We start from the raw sequence: 22673 nt of genomic DNA, 5'->3' as shown, positions 1-22673 counted from the left end.
ATAAACTCATTAAACAAATAAGTTAAATTTTAAAATTCATTAAAATTTTAAATATTTTTCATTTACAACATACACCCTAGAGTGGCCAGCAGGCAGTGTATTATCTCCGCATCTCTTTCAGTTACGGTTATAGGTTCCGTTTGTTTGAGGTTATAGGAAGGGGATTGAGATTGATAGTGAGGTGAGACTACTATATGGTGTGTTTGTTTTGAGAGATGGGGAGGGGACTACTAATCCCTTGATATTAGTAAAGGCCTTGAAAGGGGGATTGATAAGGAGGAGGTAGAGATGGTATTAGAAAATAGTGAGGGGATTATAATTTTTTTTTTATTTTATTTTTTTATATATTAGGAATTTTTTTAAAATATTAATGTCTAATTTTTTAATATTTTTTTATTTGTTTTATTATTTTATATAAAAATAATTTAACAATTCCTCACTATTAATTCCCTCACTAACAATTTTCTTACTAACAATTCCTTCACTATTAATCCCCTCACTATGAATCCCTTCCATTCTATCTCTGAAAACAAACGGGACGTTAAAGCTTAACCATCCGATTAAACGCAAAAAAGATTGCGAAATATGCCTCGGCTGTGCGCATGCGTGATAAAGGTTTAGCAACTTAATTAATGAAGAACTAATTAATCTTGTTTCTCTCTCTGTCCCGTTTGTTTTTAGAGATAAAATAAAAAGATTGATAGTGTAGAGATTAATAATGAGGAGATTGATAGTAAGGGGATTAGGTAAAATTGTATTTATTTTGATGATAGTTATTAGCGTAAAAATTGTTAAATTATTTTTATATAAAATAATAAAACAAATAAAAAATACAAAAATATTAAACATTAATGTTTTAAAAAAAATACTCATCATGCAAAAAATTAAAAAAAATAAAAAATAAAAAAATTTCAAAAAAAAAATAAAACAAATAAAATAATGATTTTTACTTAACAAAAAATATAAAAAATTAAACATTAATATTCAAAAAAAAAATACCCAACATATAAAAAATAAAATAAAAAATAAATAAAAATAAATTTTTTTTAATTCGTCAAATTATTTTTCTAATACCAATTCTTAAAAACCCATCTAAATTCTCTTGAAAAGGCTTATCCTAATCCAAAATTCACTGTCAATTTTCCTCTCTAACTCTCAAAACAAACAAACTGTCAACTTTCCTCTCTATCCCCCGAAACAAACACAATATTAGTTGTCACTTCACCGCAAACCCGTTTGTTTCCAGAGATGGAATGGAGGGGATTGATAGTGAGGGATTAACAGTGAGGGGATTGTTATGCTCGTTAATAGCACCTGGGATTTGAGCTCTCTCTCTCCAAAAATCTTCTCACCTCCTCGCAACAATGGTTTTGACGCACAAGCTCAAATCTGTGGATTTTTATAGGTCAGAACTCTGTTTTCATCTTCAACTTCCATTACCATTTCGTTCATGTTCTTCCGTAGAATGTTGTGAATTTGAGTCGTCGTTGTTAGATCCGAGTTAGATATAATGTATATAGAATTACAGTTTTTTTATTTTTTATTTTTGTTGGTTTTTGTTATACGTTTTGATTGATATCGGGACTTGTCATTGTTCTTGAAGCGTTGGGTTTTGGTTCTCAATGGACTTAGCATCTAGTTCGCCTAGGTTCGAATGTTCAGGTCGAGTTTCTAGTAACAGTTATAGAACATAATGCTTTTTGCTAAAAAAGAATGGTTGAGTTAGGTTTTTATGACATTTTGTTTTGTTTTGTTTTTAATCTTGAATTAAAAGGAGATTCTCTATAGCGATCAGTCCCTGAAATTGAGGCTCCTGGGAGGATGGATTGAGTCTAACCTTGACATAATATGGGTTAGGCCATAGAGTCTTCTCTAGTGTTGTTTGGCAATCCCATATAACCTTGACATAATATGGGTTTGTTTGAGAAGTGACTTTTCAGTAGTTTTTTTTATTTCTTATGAAAAGACGTGTAAAAAATGTAGAGAGAATGAGTTGATTTTTTTACTTTTTGGCTATTTTAACCAATTGCCAAACATGGCCTTATATGCTTTATTGCTTTATAATCCAAATTCATTTGAGTTGTATGTAGCATAGCTCTTGTAATGTAAGACCTCTTGACTATACATTCAGTGAATCCCATCCATGGACCTAAAGTTGCAAGCAAGTCAGCACATCATCTATAGCTTTTGAACTGCGGTTGACAGGTTGACGCAGTTCACCATTTCAAAATTCAAAAACTGGGGATTCACCGCTTGAGTGGTGGTCCAGCAGGGTATAAGGGTGTGTAGGATCTGAAGCATGTATTTGTAGAACTGCAAATATTGAATCACTGCTCGAGCGACGCCAAATTAGTTATAAAATGCATAAGATTTTATCATTTCCAGATTTGGTTGCATCCCCTCTCTCTCTACATATGAAATTAGAGCAGGATATGGTGAATTATCATCTCACTATATATAGGTGGTAGATGTGTGGTCTTTTGGCACTTTCGTCTTTTAATACGACTTTTGGTATTCATGAGGTCTGACTGATTTGCTGGGAGTAAAAATTATTAGAAGCAAGCGGAAAATATGGGTTGTGGCTACTTTGTGCTTTATGGGATGCATTTAAAGGCAGAGGAACAACTGGTCCTTGAAGGAATTCAGAAATCAGGGCACCTTAAGTATGTTTCTCTATTGGTTGACGGAGGGTGTTGGATAGCTTGATATACATTGTTGGGTCCATTTCGTGACAACTTGAGCTTTTGGGACAATTGGTGACTTGACAATAAGAGATTATTCTATTTCAATTTTATTTTAAAATTTGCAGATAATATAAGGAAGGAAACAATGTGATGATCCACCCAGATGTGGCCTCTTCTATTCTTTTTCTTTCCCTTTGGTTTTGGTTGCTTGTGGCAAAGTACATGTTTTGCTTCAAATATTATGTCTTCCCATGGTTATTGATGATTGTTTTTATTGAGGTTTTTTTTCCGTGTTTCATTTTATTTTCATTCATAATTATTTTTTTATTTTTCAGGAAAATTCCTAGAGATTTGACAGAGGCATCATTACCAGGTGCTGGATTATCAATAATCGCCGCCTTTTCCATGATATTTTTATTTGGAATGGTAGGAAGCTCATTTTTATTTCATTGGAGATTTATGGATGTGATATGTAGATCATGACTATTCATCATTACATGAAAAAGGAGTTTGATTCAAGTCTATATTGATGTATCATTGTTCTTTAAAAATTGCATTAAGTTTTTGTTGGTTTCTTCTTTCATTTATTAACCATCACATTTTTTATTTTAGGTATTCACTTCCTTTCCTAGCTGCATTACATGAATGCATGTGTCTCTCTTTTCACAAAGTAGTATACTAGTATCATAGTATGCTTAATTGTTTTTGTGGTTTTACTTTCTATACAGAATTAAATCTCAAATTTATTTTTGCAGGAACTAAATAACTATTTTACAGTGAGCACATCTACATCTGTAATTGTTGACAAGAGTTCTGATGGGGAATTCTTGCGCATTGATTTTAATTTTAGATATTGTCGTGGACCTAATTTTATTTCTTATTAAGCAACATTCATTCGAATTTTCTCCTTGTTTTTGCTCAAATTTTTAAATATTGCAAGAAGCAGTTGTAAGAACCCACACCTATAAATGAACATAAAATTCAGTGCTTTTACTATATTGGAGGTCATGAAATTGTTTGTGCAGAACCTTCGTCACCTATATACCTTTGTAGTCACTATGTTGATACGTAATACTCTTGAAATTTTTTCTATGAATTTCCTACAAACTATTTAAAATTTTTTTTTTTTTTGTTGATGTTTTACATTTCTACTTGTTTTGCAATATTTAGGGCAGGTAGGTTGTGTTTCTCGTATTCAGTCAATTTCTCCACTTTCATTCTGCAATGTTAATTCTACTTTTGATTGGTCTGTTGAACTAACATTCTGTTTTTTTTTTTGGGGGGGGTAGCTTCCCTGCACTCTCGTGTGAATTTGCTGCTGTTGACGTGAGTGATATCTTGGGAACAGTAAGTTTCAATGACTCATTTCACTGCAATTTATTACTCCTTGAAGAGTAAATTCAAGCATCGAATGTAATCATGTGAGTGATTCTACAAAAATTGGTTGTGCTTCTTATTTAACCAAAGAGAATGAGATTTTGCAACCTCAACTTTATATTTTTATCATGGAGTTAATTTTCTTTCTAATAGCAACAGAGGGAATGAGGTGAGATTTTTGTGGAATCTTTACTAGTATCTGTTCGGGAGGTTATTATGTTTATTTGAGTTTGCATAAATAAACATATGCTCATAAAAAATATATATAGTTTTGTTCCTACACATTCACATGGACTTCAGCTCAGAAGATTGCATTAGAAGAGCTTGATAGTTTTTCTTCCAACCAAAAAGTTGATAGGATCTATGTTCAGGGATGCATCCGCTGCCAGTTTGCTTAAATTTCAAATTTTGGTTGTCCTTTTTCAGAATATTGAAGCTATTTTCATACCAATGTTGTATTTTGGACATGAAGGTAATAAAATCCTTGCTCTTCTAAATTAGAGTGGGTTGGGTTGGGTTGGGTGTGGTGTTGCCACTAAAGCACAATTTAGTCCCTGCAGAAAGCCTGTGAGAGGCTTGTTTAACTGGGTTCTGGAGGGTGATTCCTTTGTTGTGATTGGTTGAACTGAAAATGTGCATAAAGTATGATATTTAAAAAAAATTCTGACCTAGAAAAGATCAGGAAATATATAAAAAGTTGATATGATTTATAGCAAAACCTTAATCACCACAAAATTGAATTGTACTATGATTAGAAACTTGACCTTGCATGTCCCCAAAGGATCCAATTCAGAGTGACATTGCTTTCTGAGATCTTCTCTTATTTAATTCTACTCTTCATGGAGTCTCGTATGGACTGGATCACATCCCCAACTAAAAAGCCTGTATACTTCAAAATTTGTCCCAATGCTTTATAATAATCTTTCCAAGGTACAATGCCATGTGACATCCTAACCTTACTCGGAACTCATCAACCCAAGTCAGAACCATACTTGCCCACCAGCATCCTCTTCCATTTCATATATTCCCAATTTATTGTTGCTTATATTGTGAATTAGCAAGATCATTTCAGTTGGTTATTGTTCCATTCTTTTAGAATATTGTATCTTTCATTTACTTCTGCTTTCCGACTGTGAATTGTTAGTCAATATTCTTTTGGTATCTCTGTGCAATTTGAACGGGCCTGAATTTGTGTATTACGAAAACAATCCGCAAGTATCCGATAGATCCAGATTTAAAACCTACTGGCTTTGAGTTTCACACAGGGCTAATTTCAAGAATGATTAAGCATGATGATGAAGTTGATGAAGAGTATGCTGAAGGTTCTTTTGTACTAAGTGAACATAATTTTGATAGAGTTGCACATAGGTAAGGTGACAATTTGATTTTTAAACCCTGGTATTATTGTGCTTTGATGTGTTGTCCTGGGAATTTTCTTTATTTCATGTCAGCAGCTGCAATTGAACATTTCTTTTCAGGCACCCAATTTTGGTTGTCAATTTTTATGCTCCTTGGTGCCATTGGAGTAATCGCTTGGTAATTTTCTATCTTCTTTGTATATTTTCAATTTTTTAGTTGGATTGGTTGCTCAAACTTCAAGGCCACCTAGACAACGATATATTTGCTGAAATTTCTGGTTGACCCTGCTGCCTCATCTATTTCATTATTCTTTTATTACTGGCTTTATGATCAGAAATGTCGTCCAGATATCCACTTACACTTTTATTTCATGTTGCCTTTGGTACTTCAAACATCCATATTACTTACCCCTTAGGAGGTTAAATTTTTTGAGTTGTTAGTCAAGATCTGTTCCTCTCCAGGCGTTCTAACTTTTGATTGGGTCTATAACAGGAATTAGCAGGGAATAGTCCAAAGGGCAATGGAAGGAAAGATGTCTCACAACTTTAGGATTTGCTTCACATGAAAATAGCAGGATGGGGGAACTTAGGATTTGGGTGCAGGTGCCAGGTGTGGGTATGAGTCCTAGTGTCAGTTTCATCTAATTCTCATGTCAAGGAAACTAGGACACCTCTATATTTTATTTTTCTTAAACATTTCTTTTATTTTTAAGGGTAAAGTGAGGTTTACAAACTAAAATATAGCATTTTATGTACTAAAATGTAGCATTTTATCGTAAACTTTGCTACTCTTACATATTTGTTTGGTGCAAGTCCAACTAGGCATATCGGAGACATACCCATTCCCTTATTCAAGTATCAAGTGTTCGACTTGGGTACTTCTCAAATTTAGAAGAGTCCATGTGACATATATCTCAAAAATAGATTGTGTTTGACTTCTTTAGAGCCACCAAGAGGGCTCGCACTTTGGTTTGTTCACTGTTGACTCACAAAATCTCTAGGAAAGAGGCCATGTGATGCCTGTCATTATGGTTTCTCAAGATCCATTGAACCACATTGACACAATGGTGGAAGAACCATTACACACTTGTTATGCAGTTTTATTATAGTTTGGGTACTATCTCAATTTTAATTGCCCTCTCAGAGGCTTGTTTTTTATTCTCATTTTCCCCTTGATTCAGTTTAGCTGAAATGGTTTACATTGAACCATTACTAGCTGAAGCGTAATGCTTATGTTTTTGTTTATCTTTCAATATTTATTTTTAAAGAAAAAATGTTTACTTGTCCCAAGGAACTACATTTATGCACATATTGAGTACCATGAACTTGGGAATTGATTGGAAAGTATCCATCTCAAAATTCTACAATTTCAATGGTGTTGTGTACTTCGGTATCACTTTTGTTACCCTTTGCCTTATCTGTGTCTGTTTGTTTCAGAAACCTTCATGGGAGAAAGCAGCCGGAATTATAAGAGAAAGGTCTAGTTGTACTCTTCTGAAAATGCAATTACAAGCATTATTTTGACTAGGTTCCGTCCAAAATCTGATGTCAAACACATTTTCTAGATACAACCCAGACGTGGATGGCCGCATTCTGTTGGGAAAGGTTGATTGCAGTGAAGAAGTTAATTTGTGTAGAAGGTATTACTTAGATTAATATTTTCATGACTTGTAACTGAATTTGGATTAATATGACAATGGGATATTGTTGTCTACTGTTCATTACCAATTATGCTGATCTTCTTCAGTTTTCATTTCCATGTAACCTTTTTAGAAGGTTCAAGTATTCTTTTCTTTTATGGATGGATTTCTAGTCATCAGAACAGTAAATCTTGGTCATGGGGTTGAGCCAAGGTTATGTGGATTTGTGTCGTGAAATTGAAGTTTTAGTTTGTTTTCCCTTTTTTTTCTCTTTCCTTTCTTTTCTCCTTTTCTTTTTCCTTTTCTTTTTATTTTTTCTTAACTCACAATGTTTTTTAATCGGATCTAGGTTTGTAGTTCTACATTTTTGTTCATTCTTGGTATCTTATTGACATTTGTTCTGTTCCGTGTTGCTTGATGTACGGGGAGCAAATATTCCGGCGTGCCCGTATTCCTTTCTTCCGAGCTCCGTCGATGTCCGATCACCTGCGAGCAAGTAATGGTGAGCTACCCGGCGGTGTGTGGCCGGAAAAACCCTCCGACGGTCAAGTTAGCACACACCTTAGAGGGAATAGAGAGAAGGGAGAGAGTGTTTGAGTGTAAGGATTTTCTTACAGATATGTTCGTGTCCTGCATATGGGGGGCGCAGACATGCTTATATACCTTCTGAGCCCCATATCCACTCCCTGTCATCTCCTGACATGTGGCTCTGCTATCCCATCTGTCAGCATAAACCATGCCATTCATTACCTGCTCTCAACTGCCTGTCAACACAGCTGGAGCTCGGCAGCCGAGCTGCCCTACCTCGGTCGTACCATGCTTCATACCTTAAGCGCCTAACCGGATAAACAAACGGTGGACCGGGCTAAGCGGCATCCCGGCCGAGCCTAGCCCGGATGCTTACTTTGATCGGCCTTCTCGCCGGTCAATCAACTACCTCGGCTGGCCGCGCCTTTCCGAGCGCCGGTCTCTCGGTCTGTCTGGTTTCGACCATCCTCGGACCAAGCATCCTGGTCTGACCGGTCACTTCCCGACCGAGCAACTTCTGCACGGTCCGGGGCGGCACACAGTCCAAACCTTGCCCGGCCCAAGTTCTGGTAGCCCATCTCCGGGTGAACAGTTGATCATCTCGGCCCAATGCACTGCTGGGCCCTCAGCTTGCCCGGTCGATACCTCGGCCCAACACCGGATCATAAATCACCCTCTCACTTGACATTTCATATAGGTCATTCTGTGCTGTACACTGATTATTATGGAAATTTGCAAGGATTCAAGTCCATGTCCTTGCTTGATAATTATGTTTACTCTTTCAATTTCATTTTTACATTTAGTATATGTTTATAATGTTATTTCTTTCTTTCTTTCTTTCTTTAGAGTTTCCAAACAATAGTTTCCTACTGTGAGAAATATGATCATTTCTTGCATATCTATTAGATTAGAATGGCAGTTTATCTTTTATATGGCATACATCATTCACAATTTCCCTTGTATTGTGCATCTGTACCTTTTTTTTTTCTGTACTTTTGAGTTCTGCGAGAGTGAGTTTTTTACTGTTTAATGAATTAGAGCTCCGTAACCAATCTGGTTATCCAAGAACCGAGACCTGCAAGGCTGTAAGACTGCAACACTAAGAACACGATGAGAGCAACCTTACCAGGGTTGACTAGAAAACCCCTCCGATGCCAAAGTCAAGGATTCAGGAAGGAATAGAGAAGAAAATGTAGAGTGAGTGGGGGGACCACAATTCTGTTAAGTGCATCCGCCATATGAGCTCATCCGTTTCCCTCCATGTGGTGCAAGAATCTCCCCTAACTGTTTTATTCAGCACTTGGGGATTTTGATGATGTGTAATCCTTTGTTGTGGCCTTGAGTTGGGTTGAGTTGAAGGCCTTGGTACTTATTCCAGGTGGTAGTTCTCCCAGGGAGTGCTCCCTTAGGTGTCCGGTTGAGCTCTTCCAGCCTGGCTGCGCTGTGCTTTGGGCTTTGGCCAACCTAATGGTCCAGGTGGATCAATCTAGTTTACCGATGTTTGTGTAAGTTTTCTGAATAGTTTTCTGTATATTTAATTGTGTATCTTTACAAGGAGGTCACTAGTTTATATAACCCTAAACCTATGATGGAAAAAAGAAAATATGAAAAAGGAAATACAGCCAAATAGTTACACTACCACAATCTTTCCTAATTCTATATACAATACAATCTTCCCTAATTCTATACACAATATATTTCTTACACCCTCGATCAAACTCAAGGTGCTTTAGCAAAAAATACTGAGAGTTTGCTAAGAAGAAACTGAAACTGAGCGGTAGTGTGAGTCTTGGTGAAGAAATTTGCAAATTGCAAAGCCGAATAGACAAAAGGAAGCGAGATAGAGTCAGACTGCAGATGCTGTCGGACAAAGTGACAATCAATCTCAATGTGTTTCGTCCGTTCATGGAAGACAGTATTGTGGGCAATTTGAATAGCATTGAGGTTGTCACAATAAAGGGAGGTCGGAGAAGACTGAGAGACACCCAAATTAGATAATAGACAACGAAGCCAAACAATCTCAGTAGTAGCAAGAGCCATAGCACGGTACTCAGCTTTGGCAGTAGAGCGAGCAACAACAGTTTGTTTCTTGCTTTTCCAAGAGATTAAGGAATTGCCAAGAAACATACAGAAACTAGACGTGGACTTGTGATCAGTAACATCACCAGTCCAATCAGAATCAGTATAGGCCACCAAATCCAAAGAAGAAGTAGAGGATAATAGTAAACCCTGAAAGATAGTACCTCGGAGATAGCGAAGAATCCGAACCAATGCAGCCCAATGTGGAAAATGAGGAGCAGAAACAAACTGGCTAACGACATTCACAGCATAAGCAAGATCATGACGAGTAACTGTCAGATAAACTAAGCAACCCACAAGCTTGCGATATAAAGTAGAATCATCCAATGGGACACCATCAGTAGAGTTGAGTTTCACACTAAGCTCAGTAAGGGTATCATAAATCTTAGTATCAGTAAGACTAGCACGGTGAATGACCTCATTAGCATACTAGCCTGAGACAAAAAATAGCCTTTTGGAGAAGAGGCAACTTCAATGCCAAGAAAATACCGCAAAGGACCAAGATCCTTCATCTCAAAGGTGCGGAAGAGATGCTGTTTGACCTCAGAGATAGCAGAAGAGTCAGAGCCAGTGATGATCATATCATCCACATACAGTAATAATGCAACAAATCCAGCTGAGTTGTGGAGAAAAAATAAAGCAGAGTCCTGGGCACAAGGATGAAGCCCAAGTTCAGTAACAGCAATCTAAAAGCGATCATACCAAGCACGAGGAGACTGCTTCAGACCATACAGAGCACGCCGAAGGTGACAAACCTGTCCAGAGGAATGGTGAAGGCTAGGAGGAGGACTCATGTAAACCTCCTCAGTGAGATGGCCATTAAGAAAAGCATTCTTAACATCCATCTGATAAAGAGGCCAAGAACGAACAGCAGCGACATAGATCAAAGTACGGACAATAGTCATCTTGGCAACAGGAGTGAAGGTCTCCTCATAATCAACACCATACTCCTGTGAGAAACCTTTGGCAACCAGACGAGCTTTGTAGCGCTCAAGAGAATCATCAGAATGAGTCTTGACTTTGTAGACCCATTTGTAACCAACCAGATTCTTACCAGCAGGCAAAGGAACCAACTCCCAAGTGCTAGTTTTCTGTAAAGCAGATAACTTATCCTTCATCCTAACAGGCCTTGTTGTAAGACTGAGGTTCTGAAAAAGAGTGAATAACAGACAAAAAAGTACGATACAAAGCAAAAGAACATGTATTAGACCAACCCAACCTGTTTGGAGGACGACGATCACAAGGAGGATAGTGGTGTATAGCAGGATCAGAGTTGTCAGAAGCAGAAGGAGCAACAATAGGAGTAGAAACAATTGGTGATGGGGAGCCTTGTGACGAGAATAAACCAACAACGGAGGAGAAGAAGCAGCCGAAGGCGAAGAAGAAGCCATTGGTGACGGAGATGGAGATGGAGATGTAGAAGTAGGAATGGCCTCAGGAGGAACAGTGGCGATATACTTATCTGATAGGACCTCAGAAGGAAATGGGTCAATGTGAACCAAATCCTCTTTGGAAACGGGAGTAGTAAGAGAGGGAAGCTGAAAGTAAAACAGACATCGAGAAAGACAACATAACGGGAGACATAGACACAACGAGAGACATGGTCGTAACAGCGGTAGCCTTTCTGAGTAAAGACTGTAGCCCAAAAAGACACACAAGACAGACATGGCATTTAGTTTGGTCCGATCTTTATGGGAAAGGAGGACAAAACAAGTAGACCCAAAGACACGCAAGAGGGAATAATTGGGAGGTTGGGAATACAGAGCCTTATAAGGAGATTGACCGGAGAGTAGGGGAGTCGGCATGCGATTAAGAGGAAAGTAGCGGTAAGAACTGCCTCATCCCAAAATGGTGTCGGAACAGAGGCAGAGAGAAGGAGAGATCGAGCTGTCTCAAGGAGATGAAGGTGTTTACGCTCAGTACGACCATTGTGGGCAGGGGTATCAGTACAGGAGATTTGGTGAATGGTGTCTAATTTGGCCAAATATTCACATAATTCAGTTTTAAAGTATTCCCTACCCAAGTCATACCGGAGTATTTTAATTGTGGCCCTAAACTGTGTAGTGATCATAGACTGAAAGGTACGATATATCTGGTAGAAGTTAGATTTATGAGTCATAAGATAAACCTAGGTATAGCGGGTACAATCATCAACAAATGACACATAGTACGCAGAACTCCCTTTAGTGAGAACAGGAGAAGGTCCCCAGACATCAGTATGGACAAGAAAAAAAAGGAAAGCAGAAATAGAAGTATTGTTATTAAAAGATAAAGCTGTCATTTTAGCAAGTTTACATCCTCGACACTTATTAATTTGACTAGGAGAAACTTTACCTAACAATCCTGACTAAGGTAAAGACCGCAAGCGGTCAACTGACAAATGACCTAAGCAAGGATGCCATAAATAAAATTGACTTGACTAAGAATCTAACTGAAAAGATGAAAGTGCAACGAGGGAGGCAGACAGAGAAAGATGTAGACTTTCCACCACATAAAGATCTCCAACTCTATGGCGGGTCCCAATCTGCTTTTTGGACACCCGATCCTGCACACAACAGACCGAAGAAGAAAAGATAACATCAAAACCAGACGCATCAAGCTGACTGATAGAAAGCAAGCTCACAGACAGTTGAGGAACATAAAGAACAGAGGGAATAGTAACAACGGACATGGTAGAGGGTAAAACAGACCCAATAGATAAGACAGACATACCAGACCCATTAGCAGTATTAATAGTAATAGGGAAGGGATGGGGGATACAGTTTTGGAGTAAGGAAAGGTGATGAGTCATATGATGAGAGACACTAGAATCAAAAAGCCAGACAGAGAAAGGAATATCTGAAGAGGACCCAAGCAAACCTGAATGAAGAGAGGTGAAAGCGGAGGCAGATGAACATGACTGAGAGGTAGACAAGATCTGCTGAAGCTGAGCAAGCTGAGAACTCAAGGAAGCCAAATTAGGACTTGAAACTGGAGTGGATGCAGTATAAGTAGCGGGAGGCCGGAAAGAACTCTGAGTTGGTGCTCAGGACTGAGATTGTTGAGAAGACAGACGCCCTTTCTTAGGACAATTGTACTTCCAATGACCCTTCTGATGGCAGAAAGCACACTCATCTGATGGCAGGGGCCCCTTCTTGGTCTTTGCAGTGGCCTGAAGCTGATGAGGTGGGGGGTTCAACAGCAGAGGAGGCTGAGTAGGAGCCAAGAAGACAGATGGAGATAGAGTCTGATTGGCCGTCTTAAGACCGGTTTCTTCGGAGAGAAGCTCACGAACAATAGCATCCATAGAAGGGAGAGGAGACCGATGAAGGATGCCACCACAGATAGCCTCATACTAAGGGGAGAAAGCTGTTAAGAACTGCACTAAATAATTTTGCTCTCGAAACTCAACATAAGCGTCTAGTACCTTGAGGCTAGATGGTTCTGTAAAATAAATTGATGTATGTTATTGATTGATGTATTACAAGATTGTTGTGTTATCTATATTACAATTACAAGGATTCCTATTATATAGGAGTGTGTTTGGGAGTAGGTGGAGAGTAGGTGAAGTGGAGGTGGTAGTGGTGTAGTGGGTTAGGTTTAGTGGAGTAGGTGAGGTGGTAGTGGTGGTAGGTGATGGTAAATTCTAACAGCCCCCCGCAAACTCAAGGAGGATAGAAACTAACCAACTTGAGTTTGAAGAGAGGAACAAAACAAGAAAATACATAAAAATAAAAAAGGATAGGAGACACTGTATGGTCGTGTCAGACCATTGGTGAAGACACTGAATGGTGGTGTCATAACGTTGTAGAGGACACTGTATGAGGGTGTCATAACGTTGTAGAGGACACTGTATGGTGGTGTCATAACGGTGTAGAAGACAGTTTATGGGGTCATGTCGGACCGTTGGAGAAGACAGTTTATGGGGTCATGTCGGACCGTTGGAGAAGACAGTTTATGGGGTCATGTCGGACCGTTGTAGCAGACAATGTTGTGACAGTTTACGGAGTCTTGCTGGACCCTTGTAAAAACTAACCGGAATCAATGTCGGGACAGTTTACAGAGTCTTGTCGGACCCATAAAGGAGCTAACCGGAATCAATGTCGGGACAGTTTACAGAGTCGTGTCGGACCCATAAAGGAGCTAACCGGAATCAATGTCGGGACAGTTTACAGAGTCTTGTCGGACCCTTAAAAAGTCGCACCCTCAAAAGGTGTGCCCAATTTTTTAAAAAAGCGTGCCATCAAAAGGCGTGCCCAATCCATAAAAAGGCGTGCCATCAAAAGGCGTGCCATCAATAGACGTGCCATCAAAAGGCGCGCCCAAGTTGTCGGCGAGCACCGAGAGGCGCATGATGCGCGTGTCTGCCTCTTCGTCAGGGTCTTTATAAACTGAGGCAGAGGCTGAGGCTTGGAAGCAGAGACAAAAAACCTGCTAGAAAAACTCTGAAAAACTCTTCGTTTTCTGAGAGAGATTTCTGAGAGAGATACTCTGTAACACTCTGTTTTCTGAGAGAGATTCCTGAGAGAGACACTCTGTAACACTCTGTTATCCAGAAAATGGCTTCATCTTCCCGCGGTCTGCTCACTCTCTTTCCAGACCTTAACGAGTCCACAAGAGAAATAACTGGTGCGGTAGCCAGTGAACCTCAACCAAACACCTCTGTGTTTGCTCCGTTGAACTTTCCGATGCGGTCGGTGGAGCAAAAAATGGCGGTGCAAACTGATATTGAGGTCAATCAGTATACTCTGAAGTCATGCGTGGAAACCATGACTGCGGTCACAAATTTGTCGCACCGGCTGCAGAGCAGGACAAATGAGGTGCAACAGTTAAACTCCCAGCTGGCTCTGCTCCAACGCATGTATAAGGATGCGCGAGCAGAGATAAGTGTACTAAAGGCAGAAAACAAGGAGCTGAAGCGGAAGGCCACCGTGATGTTCCGATTTGGAGGGCCGCCATATGCTGCAGTGGAGGAGCAGGGGGTAGTGATCGTGCCCAGTGGAGTGGGAAACACAGAGGCAACACCGTCAAGGACCGCCCAGGACGGAGGCAAAAAGAAGAGACCAGCGGCAGAGTAGAGAAGAAAAAATCCTGCCTGTGGATGTGGGTGTTTGGGTTTGGTTTTTTTTTTTTTTTTTTTTAATTTTTTTTAATTTTATTTTTTGTTTTGCTGTAAAAGTGTGATCGGGGTTGATCCCCAATATGAATAAAATAGGGTGTGTTGTGCAAATATGGAAATTGGTTTGGTTTTTTTTTTTTTTTTTTTTTTTTTGTAATAAGAATAAGAAGAGGAACCAAGGAATGGACAACATCATTATGGCAAGTGGAGTTGAAATATTAAAAAAAAGATGGGACCACGGTTTTGGTAAAACCCACGGTTTTGGGATTTTTGGTTTAATTGTTTTTTTTTTTTTTGTTTAATGTATGTATTTATTTATTTATTTATGAAATAAAAGATAAAAGATGGGTGGTGGAAAATGTGATGATGGTGTTGGGTGGTGGAGAAAAGTTTAGAATAGAAAAGTTTATATAAAATTGGGGATAGTGCTTTATAATAATGAAAATAAAGGTGAGGTAGTGGATGTGTGTATTAAAATAAAAAGAAAGGATGGGTGTGAATGGTGTCGTGCATGTGCTGTGTATGTGGCAGTGTGAATGGTGTGTCTGTCTATCATTAGTGTTTGGGAATCAGAGTTCCAGCTCCAATGGGCACACACAAATACATGAGAACCAAGCAACCGCTCCCCCAATCCAGAAGCCCAGGGTTTTCCATTCACAAGAGCTTCAGGCCACTTGAACAACCATGGCGGATGAGGTACAGTATTCATCGGGTACAGACTCAACCCCCAACAAGTGCAAGTACGATGATCAGACTCCTCTGCCGTCCTCCGGCGGCGCACGGCGGACCACCGGTTTCTCAGCTCCGATCGCGTCTCAGTTGCCGGATTCAGGCAACGCGCCTCCTTCGTACAACAGTGTTCCTCCACCTGTTGATGACATCCAGCTCGCGAAGCAGCGCGCGCAGGAGATTGCTGCGCGTCTCTTTAACAACGCCGAAGCGAAGCGACCTAGGGTTGAGAATGGTTCGGGATTTGATTCCAATGATAGTAAGGGTTTCAGCTATGGTTCTACTGATGCTGCGCCGAAGCCTATGATTTCGAATGTAGCTCACTCATCTATTCCAGTTTCATACGGATACCAGGGAACAAGCAAAAAGGTTGATATTCCAAATGGCAGAGTTGGTGTGATTATTGGGAAAGCTGGAGAAACCATAAAGTATCTTCAGCTTCAATCTGGAGCTAAGATTCAAGTCACAAGGGACATGGATGCAGACCCAAATTCCCGAACTAGGATGGTTGAGCTTGTGGGTACTCCAGATCAAATAGCGAAGGCTGAGCAATTGATACATGATGTTCTTTCTGAGGCTGGAGCAGGGGGGAGATATGTGTTGAGGTCCGGCGGGCGGCCAAGGCGAGACTGCCGCCCGCCGGTGAAGCAGAATGACTAGGTTGTTAACCTAGCTCTGATACCATGTAAAATAAATTGATGTATGTTATTGATTGATGTATTACAAGATTGTTGTGTTATCTATATTACAATTACAAGGATTCCTATTATATAGGAGTGTGTTTGGGAGTAGGTGGAGAGTAGGTGAAGTGGAGGTGGCAGTGGTGTAGTGGGTTAGGTTTAGTGGAGTAGGTGAGGTGGTAGTGGTGGTAGGTGATGGTAAATTCTAACAGGTTCCATGAGAGCCAACTGATTCCAGAGGCCTGTCATCTCTATGTAGAAGTCCTGAATAGATTGATTCCACTGACGAGCACTCTGAATAGTTGTTTCCAACTCATACCGCTTGGTATAGTTGGACTGATGATACACACCTAATAAATAGTCCCACACTTCCTTGGCAGTACTGTATTTAGAAAACATCATTTCAATACGGTTATCTACAGAATTATGAAATCAGGTCAGAGCTTGGGCATTATCACAATCCCAAGTGTCACAGGAAGTCAGATATCTTTCTTGTTTCGGGTCCAATGGATGAGGAACATAACTAGAAACATAGCCCCATTTTTTTCTAACCAAGAAGGAAATTCTTCATGACAGTAGCCCAATAAGCATAATTGGGCACCAGTGAGTTTACATCTGATTGCTTGGATTTTGGTGTCCGTCATTATAATAAATCAAAGATTCACAGGTGGAAATATAATAATGACTAACAATTGAGCCAAACTGTAAATAAGAGTTTTGACCCAAATAACAATACTGAGAGAGTCAAAGCCACGAACTCAGAGTGACAGAGACAGAGAGAGAGAGAGATACAAATAGAGCAAGGCAGGACAAAGATCGACCGAGTGAGGCAAATCAGCACCACTTCGATCACATGAACCAAAGTTCGAACGAGAGAGTTTAGGCGAACACGATCGTGTTGCTAGAGAGAGAAGCTTCTGATGATCATGAACCAAAGTCGATCGACCAGGAAGATCAGACGACTCGACTCCAATCAACGAAGACGAGGCACGACGTCGACTAAGGGACTGAAGCAGCAACTGAACTGATGTCGCGATGTGAACCAGAGAGAGATCAGTCAAGAGCCTATTTCAATATCGCGATTGGGGGAGAAGATCACCCACAACTCACAACTGAGAGAGAGCAACAGTTTCTAGGGTTTTGGCTTTGATACCATGTAAGTTTTCTGAATGGTTTTCTGTATATTCAATTATGTATTTTTACAAGGAGGTCACCAGTTTATATAACCGTAAACCTATGTTGGAAAAAGGAAAATACGAAAAAGGAAATACAGCCAAATAGTTACACTACCATAATCTTTCCTAATTCTATATACAATACAATCTTTCCTAATTCTATACACAATATATTTCTCACAGTTTGGCCCAATCGGTGGTCAGGCCGACCCTGAAGCTCTTGGATACATGGCTCATGTCTTGAAGTGAGGTGTCTGGCCTTAGCCATTGCTCGGCTCGGTGCAATTATGCCGCTAGATTGGGCTTGGTCCATCTAATGAGCTTTGCTCGTCTAGTGAGCTCAGCCCAATCCAGGCCTTGCCCTGTTATATTGACCCCCTTCACTGTTATTTCACCTTTCTTTGGCGTTTCCAAACAATAATTTACTACTGTTAGATATATGATCATTTCTGGCATATCCATGTGTTGGCTACATATTTTGTAAAAGCCAGTTACAGTTCGACACGTGGCAGAGTAAGGGTAATAAAGGAAGGTTATTCAAGCCTTTAATCCCGATCGTACACGTGGCAATAAATATTGGTCCTCACATGATCTGAGTAACACTAGATCAATAACGGGATGCAAGATGACATATCTTCAACGGTTACTCATATTCAAATTCAAGTACAAGAGGGAAGCTTAACTGCCAGTAATGGCGTAATGGAGCTACTTGTAAGGAAGCATGATCAGTGATCATGGAGGAGCAGTTCGACGGTTCGAAGTGCAGTTCGAAGGTCATCACTGACGAGTATAAATAGCAGGGCAGCCCCCAGAAAAAAAGGACGGACTCAGATCATACAAATCAGTCATTTACTTCATATATTTTCTTTTCCAGTCTTTTACATTTCCAGTCTTTAAATACATGTTCTTTAAATACCTGCACTTTAAATACCCGCACTGCACTTCGATTCATAGGAGTAGCTTCAAGTAGATTCAAGTAGATTGCCGTTATAAACCTCTCTGAGGCTGAGTTCGGACCATTGTAAGTGTTTATTTTTATGAAATACTTCAATTGTTCTTCATATTACTGTTATTTCTATTAACTTCTCCTAAGTCAAGCCACCAGTAAAAGTCCTCTTCATTGAGGCTGAAAAGAACTAAAACACAATCGTCTGATAATTGGTTGGCAATCACAATTTCTGTAAGGACTGATTGATCCTTGCTGGCACGCTCACATTCACAAAAATACCCTTCGAAAAGCCAAAAAGCCAACATATATTTTTGGCACGCCCGGTGGGACTTAATTAAAAATGGCTAGAAGAAGACGACAAGGAGAAAATGAACGCTTGGAAGAAGGCGTGGAAGGAGAGGTAGAAATACCAAATCCAGAGGATAATGTGGTAACACATCCTGTGGAAACTCCTATATTGTCAGAACCTATGGTCGAACAGACCAGTACTTCTGGACAAGAACCATATGTTCATATTATTGGACAAAACCAAGGAATTGGACCGTCCACTGTGCCATTTATTCAACCATCAAATCCATGGGATGGTTTAGTAAATGCCATGGGACAACAATTAATGAACACAATGGAAAGGTGGGCAACATCCTTTTTGGATCGAATGAATAACCACCAACCAACAAACACAAGACACACGGAGGAAGTCGTAAATGTCCCCCAACAAAGATTGGCTAGAGAAAAACAGCCTATGCAAGTTAATGGACAGTATAATGGTCAAACTAGTAATCAGAACTATGAAAGACCATCACCTCAGTCTTGGTATGAACCCATTTCAAGGCCTATAGCAGGCCAAAATGCCTCAGTACTTAATAATGAAGCCACACAAGTTGGTGGATCTGGCCAAATACAAGAAACTGGCATAAGAATGGTTACAAACCCCATGTTCGAAGCCATACCTGGCACAAGGGGGTACACTAATCCCTTATTCGAATTTACACCTGGGGGGTTGGAGGGTTTTCCTACAAATGGCAGAGACACAACACCTGTTCCAGCACCTTTTGTAGGTCCTTTCGCAGGTCATGCTCAAAGGGGTTACCCATATCCTCAACAGCAACCTACACCGCAAGGACAACCAGCCCCAAATTTACCACCTTATGGACCAAGAGGACCACAAGCACAAGTTTGTCCACCAAATCCTGTGTTTGCCCCTCCAGTAGTGGTTCAGCAGGCACAAAATATGGTCCTTAGAGACCAGATTGCTGATGTTGTTAGGGAGATATGTGGACCAATGGCTCGGGGGGTCCAGACTCCTATATACAGAAAACCATACCCAGAATGGGTAGATAGGGTACATGAATACCCAAGGGGATTCAGGATACCAGATTTTACCCTTTTTTATGGGACCGGAAATCAATCAACGATAGAACATATTGCTAGGTTTGCTGCTCAATGCGGTGAATTTACTAATCATGACTATATGAAACTGAGATTATTTCCAAATTCCCTAACGGGGGGAGCATTTGTATGGTACATCAACCTTACACCTGGCTCCATTCAAAATTGGCAACAAATGGAAGAGGCATTTCATGCCCAATTCTTCCAATCAGAGCCAGAAGTATCTATGGCAGATTTGGCTAGATTGAGTCAAAGGCCTGAAGAAAAGGCTACTCAGTTTATTGCCAGATTTAAAAGGGCTCGAAATAAATGTAGAGTCATCCTGCCAGAGCCAGAATTCGTCAGATTGGCTCAAAATGGTTTAGAATTCAGGCTTCGAAAGAAGTTTGATTCAACTGAATTCAGAGATTTGGTCGAATTGACCTATAAGGTGTCTCGATATGAAGCATTATTAGAAGAGGAACAAGATCGAAATAATGCATCATATAAGACATATTATAGAGATCCTAATTATGAAATAGATGCAGCAGAGATTGTAGGCAAAGAATCTGTAATTTGTGAAGCATTAATTCATAAGGATACAACTATAGACCAGCAGTTCAAAAAGAAAGACTTTCACAGAAAATACTCTTTCGATTTAACAAAAGCAGATGACATCTTTGATTATTTGCTCGCGGCTAATTTCCTTAAGTTACCAAAAGGAGTAAAACTACCATCTCCAGATGAACTGAAAGGAAAAATATACTGTAAATGGCATAATTCTTGGTCTCACTCAACTAAAAACTGCATTGTTTTTCGAGACAGGATCCAAGAATAGATTCGGAAAGGAAGTTTGAAGTTCCCAGCTAAAACAGAAAAAGCCATGGGAATTGACAGTGATCCGTTTCCAGAAGTTGGAGAAGGCACAACTAATGTGGTTGTACCAAACTTCCAGAATCTATCTCTGCAAGAGTTGGAAGAGGTCAACGTGCAAATGCATACTGCCAGCCAGATAACTGCTAAGAAGGAGGCTAGAAACCCACCAGCTATTGGACAAGGTTTCTCACATCAGGAGGAGCAATCTGACGAAGAAACACTAGATGACAACTCCTTGGAAGCAGCGGTGATGCAGAGAATGTGCCCCAGGTGCAGACTCAGTTACAAGTGGTTGAAGGGGCTTCCAACTGATGGGAAGCAATACTACAGGGATGTTCAGAGACGTCCTAAGTCAACCAATGCTTACAACAAAAGGCCGTATCCGGCTAGTGATAGGCAGAGACCACCAGTGGTTGAGTCTGTGGTGAACAGAATGCATGACAAAGGCAAGAAGCTCTTGCATGAATTCAGGCCACATAACTATTATAGAATGGAGAGTAGCCATTCTGAAAGAAAACTGGAGAGGGGTTCAGTTTATGGAATCAAAGCCAGAGATTGGCCCCCTAGACCAGTTTCACGCAGGACAGAAAATGGTCACCCTTATCGAAGGTCTGAATCAGATTCAAAACATGAGGACAAAACCAAGCACTTACCTTCACGGCCAGTTTCGAAGATGGCCTCGAAGGTGGAAAAGGGCAGTTCAGCGTCTGAATCAGCAAGTTCATGGGTACCTGGAGTCCCAGACTGGTTTGTAATGCAAAACAAACCTAGAGAATTGCCTGTTCGAGGAGATGTTGTAAACCAAGGCAGGATGATCAGGCCTCCTATGGTGGCTCCAAATAACTGGGTGCTGCTTAAACACCCAAAGACAAGGGAACCAGACATGGTCCCAGTCATCTCAAGATCACAGAGAAGAAAAATTCAGCGCAGGTACACCCAGTATCAGAAAGATCTGAAGGAAAGTGGAGAAAATTCTTCACCAGTCAAAACGGAAGGAAGGAAGAACCCAAAGTCAGACTATGCTCCAAAGCCAGTTCCACAGAGCAAAGTGGTCTGCAGCCGAGAACAGTTGGCCAAGGTTCATTCTGAACTGAAAACCAGAGAGAAGGCTAGTTTGGTAGGGTTGGAGAAAGCTCTGATGGAGACAGATAGCGAGACCGAAGAAGAGATTAGCATAAGCCAGAATAAAGAGGTCGTGAAGGAAGAGATGTTCGAAGCCTTCATGGCTGAGCAAACGTTTCTGACTGAAGAGCCAGTTGAGAAAGATCCTTCGAAGGGATCAGTTAGCAATGAAATACCAGAATGCATCATGCAGGATGTTTCTGAGGGAGTCAACCATAGTAACCAAGAGGGGGAACAAGTACAGCCAGCCATCCAGTTTGGCTCGTTTCCCCCAGTATCAGTGAACATGGTACACATACTATCACAGGAATTCCAAGCTGGAGATGAAAATCAAGAGAGGCAGGAAGCTGATCCAGTTCAGATCTCTAGTGAAGACTCGCAAGCAAGCATGGTGCAAGATAACTTCGAAATGGTTACCCCGATGGAAGATGAATATGAAAGTGAGGAAGTGGTAAGCATCAATCTATCGTATCCATTCGAGTACCCCTCAGATTCGATGACGCAGCACGTCAGGCCTTTGTACATCAAGGCTTTCTTTGATGGGATACAGCTGAACCGAGTCCTGATAGACAATGGGGCAGCAGTAAACCTACTCCCGAAATCTTCTTTGAAGAAACTAGGAAAAAAGAATCCCAGGTTGATACCAACCAGCACAACCATTGCTGGTTTTGCTGGAGATAAGCAAATGGCTCAGGGGATTCTATCCATTAATTTAAGTGTGGGAACCAGGGATTGTATGACAGCATTCTTCGTAATCGACAGTAATGCTAAATACAATGCTTTGCTTGGAAGGGATTGGATCCACACTAACAAATGTGTGCCTTCTTCTTTACATCAGAAAATCATGATGGCTTTAGGCAATGGAGAGACAGAGGAAATCGATGCAGATCCTCAACCCTTCATAGCCTGTGCAGACTTTGCGGAGGCTAAATTGTATATTGAGGGAGTGACACCTCTCAGTATACTGATGAAAGATGACAGCTCAGCCGAAGTGACGGCTGATGAGGAGG

At 40.3% G+C, this 22673-nt stretch overlaps 1 pseudogene across 1 annotated transcript in view; it reads left to right on the top strand.

Moving 5' to 3' along the window:
* Positions 1–1210: 1210 nt before the first annotated feature.
* The window catches only part of LOC114275113 (protein disulfide isomerase-like 5-4), a 39877-nt pseudogene continuing 18414 nt past the window's right edge, over positions 1211–22673 (top strand). The window contains exons 1-8 of the transcript XR_014339237.1: positions 1211–1405; positions 3020–3110; positions 3440–3531; positions 3971–4042; positions 5256–5429; positions 5540–5597; positions 6857–6897; positions 6985–7059. The product of XR_014339237.1 is annotated as a protein disulfide isomerase-like 5-4 (transcript). The remainder of the gene's footprint in view (positions 1406–3019; positions 3111–3439; positions 3532–3970; positions 4043–5255; positions 5430–5539; positions 5598–6856; positions 6898–6984; positions 7060–22673) is intronic.

Source organism: Camellia sinensis, chromosome 8 (genome assembly GCF_055761805.1).
Source record: "Camellia sinensis isolate YWXY chromosome 8, ASM5576180v1, whole genome shotgun sequence".
NCBI lineage: Eukaryota > Viridiplantae > Streptophyta > Magnoliopsida > Ericales > Theaceae > Camellia > Camellia sinensis.
The sequence above is the reverse complement of the archived record's forward strand: the minus strand, read 5'-3'. Positions and strand labels throughout refer to the sequence as shown.